The sequence below is a fragment of the Saimiri boliviensis genome, chromosome 16, assembly GCF_048565385.1.
Source record: "Saimiri boliviensis isolate mSaiBol1 chromosome 16, mSaiBol1.pri, whole genome shotgun sequence".
Taxonomy (NCBI): Eukaryota; Metazoa; Chordata; class Mammalia; order Primates; family Cebidae; genus Saimiri; species Saimiri boliviensis.
Genome location: NC_133464.1, coordinates 69106584 through 69120848, shown reverse-complemented (window position 1 = coordinate 69120848; position 14265 = coordinate 69106584). Strand labels below are relative to the sequence as shown.

Genomic DNA, 14265 nt, shown 5'->3' with positions numbered 1-14265 from the left:
GCCTGAGAGAGAGTGAAGAGCAGTCAAGGAAGGCTTCCTGGAAGAGTAAGTACAGCCCAGGAAATAACTGTATATACTGAATATATATACAGTTACTGAAATAACTGTATATACTAAATAACTACAGCTATACTGAATAACTGTAGCACATACAGAGACCTGCAATAAGAGAGCATAGCCCAGGAAAGTAATTCAGTTTGATTAAAACAAAGTACCAAGAGAATGGGAGCAAGATGGGAGATAGGGGAGGAAGGCAGTGCCAGTAGGAGAGCCTCACAGAGGAGCTGCTACAGCAATGGCACACTAAAGAAAGAAACGCATGCTGGGAATGAGGAGCAGCCGCACACCACATGAAACTTTATGACAGATCATGGCTGGGAAAGCAGTTAGGAGGCTGACAAAATTATCCATGTAAACGGTGACACATTAGCAGCAAGCAGAGAGGCTGGGGTGGCCTCTCAATGAAACTAAAGCCAGTGGAAAGGCAGCACCCGACAAGGGGAACACACAGAGTGAGTAGAACAGAGGCCAAGGAGGGAACTGTAGGAATATTAGCATTTAAAGACAGCCTAACAAACTGGGCTATCAAAAGTAATTTTTTCTAATGCATAAAAACTTCAAAGTCATGGAGAGAGGGGCTCTGTGCCACTCCATCTTTTAGGGACAAGATGGATGTTGGTTCTGCCATCATCAATATTTGAAATGCATAGCTTAGTTGTCCTGATGTTTGCAGGCAGTTTATGGACAGCTTACAGACAGAGGAAGTGAGCAACTGAAGACTGAATGTGGTAAGTTTCTACAGGTAAGACCTGGAAGTGATGCAAATCACCACTGCAAGGGAGGCTGGGAAATGTAGTCTAACTGTAGTCTAGCCATTAGATGAACAGAGAGCCAGGGTCTGCCCAGTGAGCCCAGCTTTCCCTGCTAGAAACAAGATGAAGGAAGGCATTCCAGCCAGAAAGTGTGGCATAAGCAGGGGCAGACATTTTCAATATGTATTCAGGGACTATAAGCAGTTGAAATGGTCTATGACATAGAATTCATGAAGAATATTGGGAGCTGCAAAGGGAGGCTGAATCTACATTGAACAGAGCTTTAAATATCTCATAAGAGGTTTAAACTTATAATCACCGGGGACCTTTATTAAAAGGTTCTAAAATGATTTTCACTGCAAAAGATCTTTCAAGCAGATAGAGCTAAAGATATTCAGCAATGAGGAAAAAGGAGGAGATAAATGAAGAAAATCTGGATAAGGAATGTCTCTGCTGTATTTTTTAAAGCCTTGATTTAAAAAAATGTTTTAAAAAGATAGTAAAGGCCCTTTAAAAATGTTTCACTGGACACATTATGAGATAATAAAACCAGTAAGGAGGAAAAAAGTATTTATCTATCTATGCATTAGCTTGTACTTTTATATAAGAACTACTAGTCAGTGTGTGGCCACTTTGAAAGCTCTAAACAATGAAAATTTTAGCCAAAGGTATTATTTTATGGGAATCTGTAATATTATCACAGCAGGAATGGTTCACCCCTCTGCTTAAAATCACAGGGGCTTGATTCACTTCTCCTTCTCCAAATGTGTCAGAATTGACTTTGCAAGCAATGCCAGAGGAGACTACTTCCATCAGTATTGAAAGTTTATTCAGGAGATAAGCTGCGATTAGAAATGAACTGCCTGAAAGAGTCACAAAACTCTTCTGTAGCACCACGATTTGTTGTTTTTCATCACCTCTACCTAGCCTTGTGATGCTAAGTCCGACTGGAATCAACACCAACACCATATTTGCTCATAAATCTCTTTTGTTTCAAGGCCACAGATGGGGTCACCTGTACATCTTTTTGCTAAGAAACACTCATACAGAATACATTCCAGGTATTCCCATTTTGGCAGATGTATGGCCTCACCCCCAAACACTTAGGAGGCTGGGGATTTGCCAAGACTTTTTAATGACTGCCCTTTTATAAAGGGATAGAGTTTTTCTGGGCTCTTGCTCTTCAAGTCCTAGAGAGATATGCATACTATTCTTTGCAACCTAGCAAAATATTTGTCAGTCTTACGGAGATAGTTGATAAAACGGAAAAGATTTTAAAATTTAGAAGCACAATGATAAGACAAACCTGAGCACCAGTTGTTAGCAGTTGTTGACCTTGGACAAATTATGTAACTTTCATGAGCCTAACATGAAAATAATAATTCCTATAACACAGGGTCCTATATGACTAACAGAATAGATATCAAGTACCTAATAGTGCCTGCCACATAGTAAGCTATAAAATATATGTTCTTGATACAGGCTCCACTTCCCCCACATACACTGTGTTCAACTGCTGGCCTTGCCTGTGATGGGCAAAGCACTGAAATCCAAATGTCAGACCCTATCCTACGTTGGATATAAAGGAAGGACCTGCCGTGCTGCTTGTGAACAGCCTACTGCCCAGGTCCAGTACCTCCAGTGGGTCACATTCTTTGCACATTGTAAACTACCACAGTCCTCACAGTCGTTGACAATGATTAGTCCCCTTGAAATTTAACTTACACTGGCTGTTGTATCTTGATAGAGACACACTATGTGATTACAAGGGCTATTAAGTACAGAGAAAAATTACTGAGTTTTTAAGGGTCTCTGTAAAGGCACAGCACAAGAAACTCTTGCTTGTTTCACTTGTCCGGGCTACCTCCAATCTTACTTTTCCAAAGAAGGCATCATCATTCCAGTGGGGCAATTCTTCTGTTTCTTTTTCCCCATTCTGAGGTCAGCTACAGTTTCTCTCATGTTTTCTTCTAGGTGTTTGTTTCAGACCTGACATTGAGATACCTAGTCTACTTTAATTTTGTATGACATTATTTACTGGTTTCTGTAGATGCTTTTTATCTGGTTGAGGAAGTTCTATTCTACTCTTAGTTTATCAAGAGCTTTTTTCAACATTGGATTTGGATTGTATCCTGTGCTTTTTTCCTACACCTATTAACATGATAATATGGTTTTGCCTTTTAAGTTTTTTAATATGGTGAATTAAATTGATGGATATTTGAATGTTAAGCCAGCATTCTTGGGCCCTGATGTATTATCCCTTTTATGCATTGTTGGATTAGATTTGCTAAAATTTGGTTTAAACGATTTGCATCTATCTCCACAACTGATTTTGGTCTACAGCTTTCTTTTCTTGTGATGTCTTCTTGGGTTTGGTATCTGGGTAATGCTGATCTCATTGAATGAGTCAGCATATATTTCTTTCACTTCAATATTCTAGAAGAGAATTGCTATGTAGAATTGGTATTAGTGCTTGTTTACATGTTTGAAAGAATTTCCAACAAAGCTGTCTAAATCTGGAGTTTTCCTTACAGGAAGATTTCTAAACTACAAATTTGATATGGCTGTGCAGGTTATCTATTTCCTCTTCAATGAGTTTTGGTAATTTCTGCCTTTCAAGGAGTTTTCTCATTTCAATTAAGTTGCCAAATTTTATTGGCATAAAGTTGTTTATAATATTCCCTTATTTTGTTAATATCTGTAGTGATGCCATCTTTCTCATTCTTGATATTGTTAATATCTGTCTTCTTTCTTCAAGATTATTTTGAGTATAGGTTTATCAATTTATTGATTATCTTAAAAAAAACTTTTGGTTTCATTGCTTTTTGCTATCATTTTTGTTTTCTACTTCACTGATTTCCATTCTGATCTTTTTCTTTCACTTATGTTCTAATTTGCTGTCATACATTTATGTATGTAATAAACTCCACAGTGCATTGTTCCTTTTAAGATACAAATTATCTTTTAAAGAGATTTTAATAACAATAAGAAGAAAAATCTTATATATTTGCCCTTGTAAATTTCTGATGCTCTTTATTCCCCTATGAAAAACCAGACTTTGATTTGATATTATTTTCTTCTGCTTGAAAATCTTTTAAAATTTCTTATAATGTGGATATGCTGGCAATTAGTTGTTTCAACTCTTGGATTATGAAAAGGTCTTTTCTTTGCCTTGATTTTTTTTCTTTGCCTTGATTTTTTCTTTGCCTTGATTTTCTGGAGTATAGAATTCTAGGTTGACAGGTTTCTTTCTTCCTTTCAGTACTTTCTCCACTATCTTCTCATTTGAATAATTTCCAAGAAGACATCTTCTGCCATCCTTACCTTTGTCCTTATATATGTGATATGTCTTTTTCTCTGGCTGCTGTTAAGATGCATTCTTTCTCATTAATTTTGAGCAACTATAACTTGCAGTTTTTATTGTGTGTCTTGTTCTTTGGGTTCATTGAACTTTGGATCTGTGGGTTTATAGTTTTCATCACATTTAGAAAACTTCTAGCCATTGTTCTACAGCACCCTGTGAGTTCCTATTTCTATGCCTCCAAGTTTCTAAACTTCACTTTTGTAATGTGTAATCTATCATTAATTCTATCTGTTGTACTTGTGATCTCAGACATTGTAGTTTGCATCTCTAGAATTTTGATTTAGGGATTTTATATCTTGCATGTCTCTAATTACCTTTTTCAATACATTGAATAAAATTATAATAACGGTTTTAATGTTCTTGTCTGCTAATTTTAGCACCTATATCAGTTCTGGATTATGTGTGTTAATTTCACACTTAATCTTAACAAACGTAAGTGCATTTTTAATTCTCATTTTGTATTTTACTGCTTTTCATGCTTTATAATTTTTATTGGACACTTTACATTGCAAATTTTATAATGTTGCTGGATATTTTCGTATTTCTATAAATATTCTTACATGTTATTCTGATGCATAGTTATGGTACTTGGAAGATTTATCTTTTTAGGTCTTGCTTGTAAGATTTGTTAAACAGGACCAAAGAAATGCTCAGTCTGCAGCTAACTATTCCACTGCTGATATTTGTCTCAGTACTCTACCTAACGCCCCACGTGTCATGGATTTTTTCCAGTCTGGCTAGTGTAAACAATTATTACTCCTGGCTCTGTGTGAGCACTGGGCATAGTTTTCTCTAATCCTCTTTCCCTAGCTTCAGGTAGACTTCCTCATATGCATATACCAGTTCACACTCACCTGAATCCTCAAGCAGGAACTTTCTGGAGTTCTCTTTCTGTAAAGCAATCTCATCTCTTGTGCTCTGCCCTCTGAACTCTAGCTGCCATGGTCTGCCTGGAAACCTTTCAGCAGTCTCTCTTCTCAACTCAGGAAACCCACTAGTCCCCTCCTGGATTCTTCCTTCCTATGTCGCATCCTGAAAACTCTCTGAAGGCAGTTAACTGTGGAAATCAGAGGTGGAGCCACTTATCTATTTATCTATACAGCAAGCTCATACATTTGTAACAGAAAAGACTCCTTCCTCCATGCTGTTTGTGATATGATATTCAACAAGGAATAGATTCTCAACTAATTTTGCTGAACTGAAAGAAAATTGAATACATCCTCCAAAGTATAATAAATTAAGACCTCAGGGGATAAGTTCACTTGCTTATACTCCAAATCTCTTTCACATCCCTTTAATCTACTTGTTTATCAGGAGAATTCCAGAAGATGATCTGGTCAACATACATTTTATTTTGCTGCATTCATAATTAAAAGACAAATAAGTTGAGTGTTTTTCCTTTCTCTTCAAGAGTTAGAAACAAGTGTTTTAACATCCAGAGGAAGCCCCCCACCTTTTATTTATTTATTTAGTTAGTTAGTTATTTTTACAGAGTCTTGCTGTGTCACCAGGCTGGAATGCAGTGGCATGATCTCAGCTCACTGCAACATCTGCCTCCTGGGTTCAAGTGATTCTCCTGCCTCAGCCTCCCAAGTAGCTGAGATTACAGGCGTATACCACTACGCCCAGCTAATTTTTGTATTTTTAGTAGAGACAGGACTTTACCATGTTGGCCAGGATAGTCTCGATCTCCTGACCTCATGATCCACCTGCCTCAGCCTCCCAAAGTGCTGGGATTACAAGTGGGAGCCATCATGCCCAGCCGACAAGCTCTTAAACTTAGAACATTATAATATCAATGGGAACAGATAAATGTAAAAATAAAATATTTCTGCTCCCAGAAGTCTAAATCTGTGAGGATGGAAGTAACGAGAGGAACAGAAATAGCATTACTATCAACCATAGACATTTCTCAGGATGTTTCAGAAAACCAGCATGACTTGTAATGACCAGTAATAATTAATTACTAAACATCACTGCTCACTGAAACATTCTAAGTTTTGGGGAAGAGAAATCCTCTTTCTCTAGTGAGTCTTCTTCTCTGAACATGACAGTTATCACACCTATCACACCCCAAGAAGCAAAGGAAAGGATGCTTTGATTTGTTTTTACCAAGTGGCCTGGGTCCTCATACACATGTCCTCTTTAGGGCAGTGGTTGATCCATGGACAAGGTGCTCTCCTTTGCTGTCTTCTGGCAACGCCATCAATTTCTCATATAAAGATAAAACACTGGGGGCAGTGGCAAGACCATAAAATTTGAAGTCAGATGGTAGATATTCAAGTCTGCCAAGTCTGCTCAGCTGCTTATTGTATGTACAATGTTGAACAAAACAACCTCAATTTTTGTTGGTTTTCTAGGGCTACCACTACAAAATACCACAGATGAGATGACATAAACAATAGAAATCTATTTTCTCACAATCCTAGAGGCTGGAAGTCCAAGATCCAGGTGTTAGCAGGTTAGGTTTCTTCAGAGACCTTCCTCTTTGATTTGGAGGTGGCCACCTTCTCACTGTTTGAGACCAGCCTGCCCAACATAGCGAGACCCATGTCTACTAAAAATACAAAAATTTAGCTGGCCATGGTGGTGTGTGCTTATATTCCCAGCTACTTAGCAGGCTGACATGCAAGAATCTCTTTCACCCAGGAGGCAAAAGTTGCAGTGGGCTGAGATTAGGCCATTGCACTCCAGCCTGGGTGACAGAGGAAGACTGTCTCAAAAAAAAAAAAAAAAAAGAAAAGAAAAAGAAAAAGAATATGGGGAAATGATTGCAATGCATTAAATAGAAAAAAAAAGTTACAAAACACTGGCACAGCTTGTGCCAATGCTGTTTTTTAAAAAGTGCATAGACTGTATCTTCATTAAAAGAAACCAAATGTTAATATTGGTTTTCTCTGAAAGATTGGATTATAGATATTTTTTCTCTTTACAGATTTCTGTATTTGTTCCTTAAAATATTCTTAAGTGACCACTTGCTGCACTTACAATTAATAAGGAAAAGGGCAGTAAGTGTTATAAGTAAAATCATCCTGTCTTATTTCTCAGGTTAACCAAGAGACTCAATGAGAAAATGCCTATGGAAGCCCTTTGGGGAAAAGTCAAGTGCTATCTGAATGTCAATTACCACTACTATCATACCTGGTTCTACTGGACTGCTTTCCACCACTAGCTGAACAGAAAGTTCGAGACGCAGAGGAGTCAAGTTGACCTGGCCACAGAGGTGGGGCAGGTGAGGGAAGAGGGGCCAAGCTCCACCTCAGTGCCTCTCAACCTCAGCTGCACTTTAGAACCATCCAGACAGCTTTAAAAATACAGATCAACTGGATGGAAACTTCCAGGTATGGGACCCAGGCATCAGCATTTCCCAAGAGCTCCCCAGTAAATTACCACATACAACCAGGTTGAGAACTCCTATTTTAGATGAAGGCAAGACTTTGCACTTTTAGGCACCATGTTGTCATTTGTTGAGAGTAAAGGGCAGGGATGAGGGTCTGGGATAGGTCAAACCCTGAAAGAAAGCCTCGAGGGTCTGGATGTCCTCATGCAATCAGGCCAGTGCTGTGTGTTAGAGTTTGACATTTGACATTTTCCACTGGGCAGGGTTGGGAAAACTGAAGTCTGAGGATGCTCAGAAACTGTGTCTAGTTCCCTTGCAGAAAACTTTCCGAGTCTATGTGGTACAGATAATAATAATGACAATGTACATTTGGAGAGCAGATTGTGGCTATCAATTCAGTTTCCTAGGTATCACTGAAACCACTCCATAAGCTTTATAAGATTAATCAGGGAAGAAGGGAAGAGGAGAAACAAAAATAAACCAAGTTGGCAGCACACCTAACATGAATCATTAAGTCAGCTTACTCTCTGACCTGCTTCCTAAAACTATGGCGGCTTGGTGCCTGTTGTCCTAGAATCATGTAGACCTGGTTACAAGATTCCAGTTCTTCTTAACTGCTCTATAGATAGCAACTTGAACGTCATGAAACGTTATGTTTTCCCTTTAGGACATTCTTCAGGTCTTATGCACTGATGAAATTACTACATCAGCTGGTTGGAAGGATCCCACAGACTCGACTGGTCCGAGCAGCCCCAAAAGAAGCTGACCCACCAAAGAATGCAGTTTCTACATCCTGATGACTTCATCCCCCTTACCCTGACCAATCAACAACCCCAATTTTCCAGCCCGTTTCCCTCTATGATTCATTTAAAAACCCTAGCCCAGAACTCCTTGAGGACATGGATTTGAGGTTCACCTCCCATGTCCTTGATCGGCACCCTGCGATCATTTCATTAAACCCTTTCTCTGCTACATCTCTGCTGCCTCAGTGTGATAAGTCTATTACTGTGCAGCAGGCATAAGAACGTGCTGGTCCTATAACATTACTTCGTTGGGGCCTTGTGATCCTTTTCTCTCTTTTTTTCACATTGGTGAATATTTACGCCAATATGAGAAGCTTTAGTGAGGTATAATTGATATACAATAAACTGTACACATTTAGGTATATAACTTGAAATGTCTTTATACATGTACACTCCTGTGAAACCATTACCCATTCTCAAGTATCCATAACCCCACAAACTCTCCTTCTGTTTCTTTATAGTCACGCCATGTTTTCCTCACCACCATCTCCATCCAACCACCCATCTGCTTTCTGTTACTAATGATTAGTTTCCATTTTCTAAGATTTTATATAAATGGATTTATACAGTATTTGTGTCCTTTCATGTGCCATAATTATTCTGAGGTTTATTCATGTAGTTGCTTAATAGTATTCCATCGTATGGAGATTACACAATTTATCCATTTTCCTATGGATGCACATTTACTTCTAGTTTGGGGCTATTACAAATAGAGCAGCTATAAACATTTGTGTACAAATCTCTGTAGGGATATATGCTTTCAATTCTCCAGATACCCAGAAGTGAAGTGGCTGTCATATGATAAGTATATGTTTAACTTTTGAAGGAACTAATTGTTTACCAAGTGGTTGTGCCATTTTACATCTTTCACTAGGAGTGCATGAGGATTCCAATTCCTCTAAACCTCTGTCAACAGTCAGTATGGTGAGTCTTTTTCATTGTATCTATTCTTACGGGTGTGTAGTGATTTCTCATTATGTTTATTTCCTTAATGGCTAATGATAAACTTCAACCTTAATCTCACATTGTGATATTGTGATTTTTATTAAGAAATATGTATATTTTGATCTTCCTCCACAGTTCCTGCCACAAAGATCCTAAAACCCTTGTAATTTCCTGAGCAATAGGGGTGCTAGGTGCAGTTTTTGTTCTCATTTTGATTTTTGACCTTGGTTAATGACACAGAGATCTTAATCCTTTGGAATTTTCTGAGTGTTAGGAGTGTCTTTTGCTCTAATGAGGCAACTCTTGGTGGGTTCCTGGATGGGGGCTGGTCACTAGAAAGACCAAGCCACAGTTAGAAGCTTGTACCTTCCAGCCCTACCTCTCCTCTTCCAGGAAGGGGAGATTGAGTTAATAATAGATCACGCCTATGTGATGAAGCCTCCATTAAAAACCCTGAACTATGGGGTTCAGAGAGTTTCCAGGTTGGTGAACAAGAACACATCTACATGCCAGAATAGTAGTGCACCCCAATAACATGGACAGAAGCTCCTGTACTCTGGAGCCTTCCCAATCCCTCGTATATCCTCATCTGGATGTTCATCTGTACCTTCAAAATATCCTTTGTAGTAAAACAGCAATAGTAAGTAAAGTGGTCCCCTGAGTTCTATGAGTCATTCTAGCAAATTATTAAACCTGAGGAAGGGGCTCATGGGCACCCCAGTTAATAGCCAGTGGTCAGAAGTACCAGAGACCCGGGGGTTGATCGTGGTAGATCATGCCTGTAATCCTAGCACTCTGGGAGGCCAAGTTTGGCAGAGGCGGCCAGGAGTTCAGGACCAGCCTGGTCAACATAGTGAAACCCTATCTCTACTAAAAATGCAAAAGTTATCTGGGTGTGGTGGTGCACACCTGTAGTCCCAGCTACCAGGGAGGCTACAGTACAAGAATCACTTGAACCCAGGAGGTGGAAGTTGCAGTGAGCCGTGATCACAACACCGTACTCCAGCCCAGGCAACAGAGTGAGAGAGACACCATCTCACAAAAATTATAAAGTAAAGATAGTACCAGAAGCCTGGACTTACACTTGGCATGGGAAGGTGGGTAGAGAGGTGTCAGGGTTTGGGGACTCAACCCTTAATCTGCGGGATCTCACTCTAACTTCAGGTAGCGTCAGAATTGCAGAACACCCAGTTGGTGTCCACCAAAGAAGTAAATTAATGTGTGGGGAAAATCCCCACATATCTGTTGACAGACATGTTCTGTGTTGAGTGTTGTGAGAAATCAGTTTGTTTTTTCCTACCACACACATATGATATCCAACTATTAAGTCAAAATGAAAATGAATTATAGACCTAAATTTTTTTTTAAAATGAAGCTTTTAAAAGAAAACACACTTGCAAAACACATTTGCAACCTTGGGTAGGCAAAGATTTCTTAGGATGGGACACAAAAGAAAATATAGTAACATTTATAAAATAATAAATTGAGCATCCTCAAAACTAAAAACTTCTATTCCTTTAAAAATAATATTAAAAGAATAAAAATACAAGCCACAAACTGAAAAAATTTTTTGCAAAACATTTATCTGCTAAAGGACTTGTATCTAGACTATATAAAGAACTCCCTGGCCAGGCACAGTGGCTCATGCCTGTAATCCTAGCACTTTGGGAGGCCAAGATGGGTGGATCAACTGAGGTCAGGAGTAGGAGACTAGCCTGACTAACATGGTGAAACCCCGTCTCTACTAAAAATACAAAACTTAGCCAGGCGTGGTAGTGTGCACCTGTAATTCCAGCTACTCAGGAGGCTGAGGTAGGAGAATTGCTTGAACCTGGGAGGCGGAGGTTGCAGTGAGCCGAGATTGCACCATTGCACTCCAGCCTGGGTGACAGAGTGAGACTCCATCTCAAAAGAAAAAAAAAAAAGAATTCCCAAAACTCAATAAAAGAGAACAGTCCAATTTTGTTTAAACGGGCAAGAGATTTAAATGGATACTTCACCAGAGAAGATAATATGGATAGCAAATAAAAACACAAAATATGCCCAACATCATTAATCCAAGTAATCACTTTTTAAGCCAGGTAGGCATTATTATTATTACCATTACTATTACTATTATTCCCATTTTGCAGATGAGGATACACAGATTCAAGTGACTATGACTTAAGATGATACAACCAGCAAATACAAAGTCTGTGCCAGAGTCTGACTCTGGCCTCGTGTTTTTCCCTGGCATGCCTGATAAGCAGAGAGCCAGCAGTGTCCTGTGAGGAAAGCTGGGGGTGAGTGACTGGGCATGCGGGGGCATCACCCAGAGATAGCCACATGTAAAAAGGGATGAGGTGAGGGGGAGGGACAGGAAAGTCTAAGCAAACCAGGGTCAGAAACATACTGAAAGCAAGGAGCACACAGACACTGCCAGGCTGGGACACAGCCGAGGCTGGAAGCAGGTGAGTGGCACGGGGACCAGAGGTCAGTGCAAGTCAGGAGGGCAATATCCAGGCAAGAGATCCAAGCAGCAGACTCAGAGACTGGCTCACCCACAGAAGCAGAGAACAGAATGGTGAATACAGGGGCTGGGGGCAAGGAGGGTTGGAGAGATGTCAGTCAAAGAATACAAAATTTCAGATAGGAAGAATAAGTTCAAGAGACCTATGGTACAGCATGTGACCGTAGTTACTAACAATATATTGAATTCCTGAAAATCGCCAGGAGAATAGATTTTAAGTGCTCTCACCACAAAAAAAAGAAATGTGAGAACTAATGCGAATGTTCGTTAGATCAATTTAGCCATTCTACAATGTATACATATTGTAAAACATGTTGTATATGATAAAGATATATAATTTTACCCATCAATTTATAAAAGAAGACATGTTTAGTTAATGCACTTGTGAAAACTGTCTCCAAAAAAAAAACAGGAATTAAAAAAAAAAAAAGACAGTAAAGGCAAAAGCTATTTTTAGTCAAAGAGAGGAACCAAAGCCTCATGCTGGTGGAGCAGGGGTGGGAGGGTGTAGAGCAGGTCTCGGCAGCCCATCCCAGGGAGGCGATCATCAATTTCTCTTGGAGACTGAGACACAGAAAGTCACTGGTGGGGTTGGATGTGGTGGCTCACGCCTGTAATCCCAGCACTTTGTGAGGCAGAGGTGGGCAGATTACCTGAGGTCAGGAGTTCAAAACCAACCTAGTCCACATGGTGAAACCCCAGTGCCTACTAAAAATACAAAAGTTAGCCAGGCATGGTGGCAGGTGCCTGTTATCCCAGCTACTCGAGAGGCTGAAGCAGGAGAATCTCTTGAACCTGGAAGGCAGAGATAGCAGGGAGCCAAAATGGCACCACTGCACTCTGGCCTGGTCAGCAGAACCAGACTCCAGTCTCAGGAAAAAAAAAAAAAAAAAAAAAAGTCACTGGTGGGAGTTGAGGGTCAAAATGTGATTTACTTGGCTTCTTGACTGTTCCCAATTTCTGTTTTAATTGTACCTTGATTGTGTGGCCTTGAAATGAATAATTGAATTTTTAAAAATCCTACTTATCTTAATGCTTTCAATCACATCATCAGATCTCACTAATCAGCAGCCTCAACCTGGGGCTTGATTGTGTTTTTTTATAGATTCAGGGGTAATTCTGAAGTCAACAGAAAGGTCCAGATCACCTCTGAACCTGGTAAGAAGTCACTTTGTGCCTGAATCCTATAAGAAGATTGGCATTGCCCATCAAGGAAAAGATGCAGAGGGTGGAGGACATGGTGGAGGGGATTTCTAATACACAATGACACAGCCCAGCTGGACGCGGTGGCTCATGCCTTTAATCTCAGCACTTTAAGAGGCAGAGGCAGGTGCATCTCTTAACCCCAAAAGTTTGAGAGACTAGCCTGGGTAACATGGCAAAACCCAATCTTTATACAAAATACAAAAATTAGCTAGGCATGGTGGTGCACACCTCTAGTCCCAGCTGCTTGAGTGGCTAAGGTGGGAGGATTGATTGAGTCCCAGAGTTTGAGGCTACAGTGAGCCGTGGTTGCACCTGGGTGACAGAGCGAGACACTGTCTCCAAAGAAAATTTTTTTTAAATATAAAATGTCTCAAATTAAACATTCCAGGTACTTTGACCCCCAAAGGTAACTTTGCACATAAGCAAGTTGCCTTTCACCATCCTGCTCCAGGTGAGCCATCCTGGGCTAAGCCATAGGCAGAAGCACATCAGAGGTTGGATAAAATTACAAAGGTCTCTCCAGCAGTGTCCCAGTACTGTCAGAGTACAGGACAGAACATCCAGAAGAATAACCATTTACCCAAGTCCAAGATTCCTGAAAGCTGATCCTGCAAAGAGCCCCAGGCTTTCTGGACTTTGGACCCATAGCTGTGTTGTCAGGGAGGCCAAACACAGCCCTAACCTAGCATTGCCCAGTCCAGTCTGTTCCCAGAGACTACCTGGCTTCCTCTGTGATCATTTCAGATTCACTAAAGGAACCATTTGCCTTGGGCAGTGCATTTTTAGGAGGTTAATCATTTCAATTCCTTAGCTTGTAGCAAAGGGTACTACAAAATACTTCCCTGGCTTCCCCTCCTCCCAGAAGAATACAAGTGCAGCTGCAAAATAGAAATGCATCAAGGTGTATTTAATCGAAAGGCTCCATTATGTCAGTAAATGTCACATAACCCCAAAATAGCATGTGCTATGGTCATAGGCTTGGAGTCCTCATGTAAACTTTGGCCTCGTTCCCAAAATGCCAGCCAACCAAACATCCTGAAGGTCATCTGCCACTACATTTTCCACAAAGCCGAAAGAAGTAGAGCCATTTGGAGCTGGATGGGCCCTTGGAGACTGACTAGGCCAAGGCCATCATATCACAGCTAAGGAATAAGGACAGCAGCTGACATTGATTGACCACATACTATGTGCCAAGAACCATGTCAACATTTAATACTTCCTGTAATCCCCTTCAGAGTTGGTACTTTTATTACTCCCGTTTGACACATGAGTCTGTAAGAGTGGCT

At 40.2% G+C, this 14265-nt stretch overlaps 1 protein-coding gene across 5 annotated transcripts in view; it reads right to left on the bottom strand.

Annotated features, from left to right (window-relative positions):
* Window positions 1-14265, bottom strand: part of LOC141581653 (uncharacterized) — a 527576-nt gene that overhangs the window by 465789 nt on the left and 47522 nt on the right. The window lies entirely within an intron of this gene.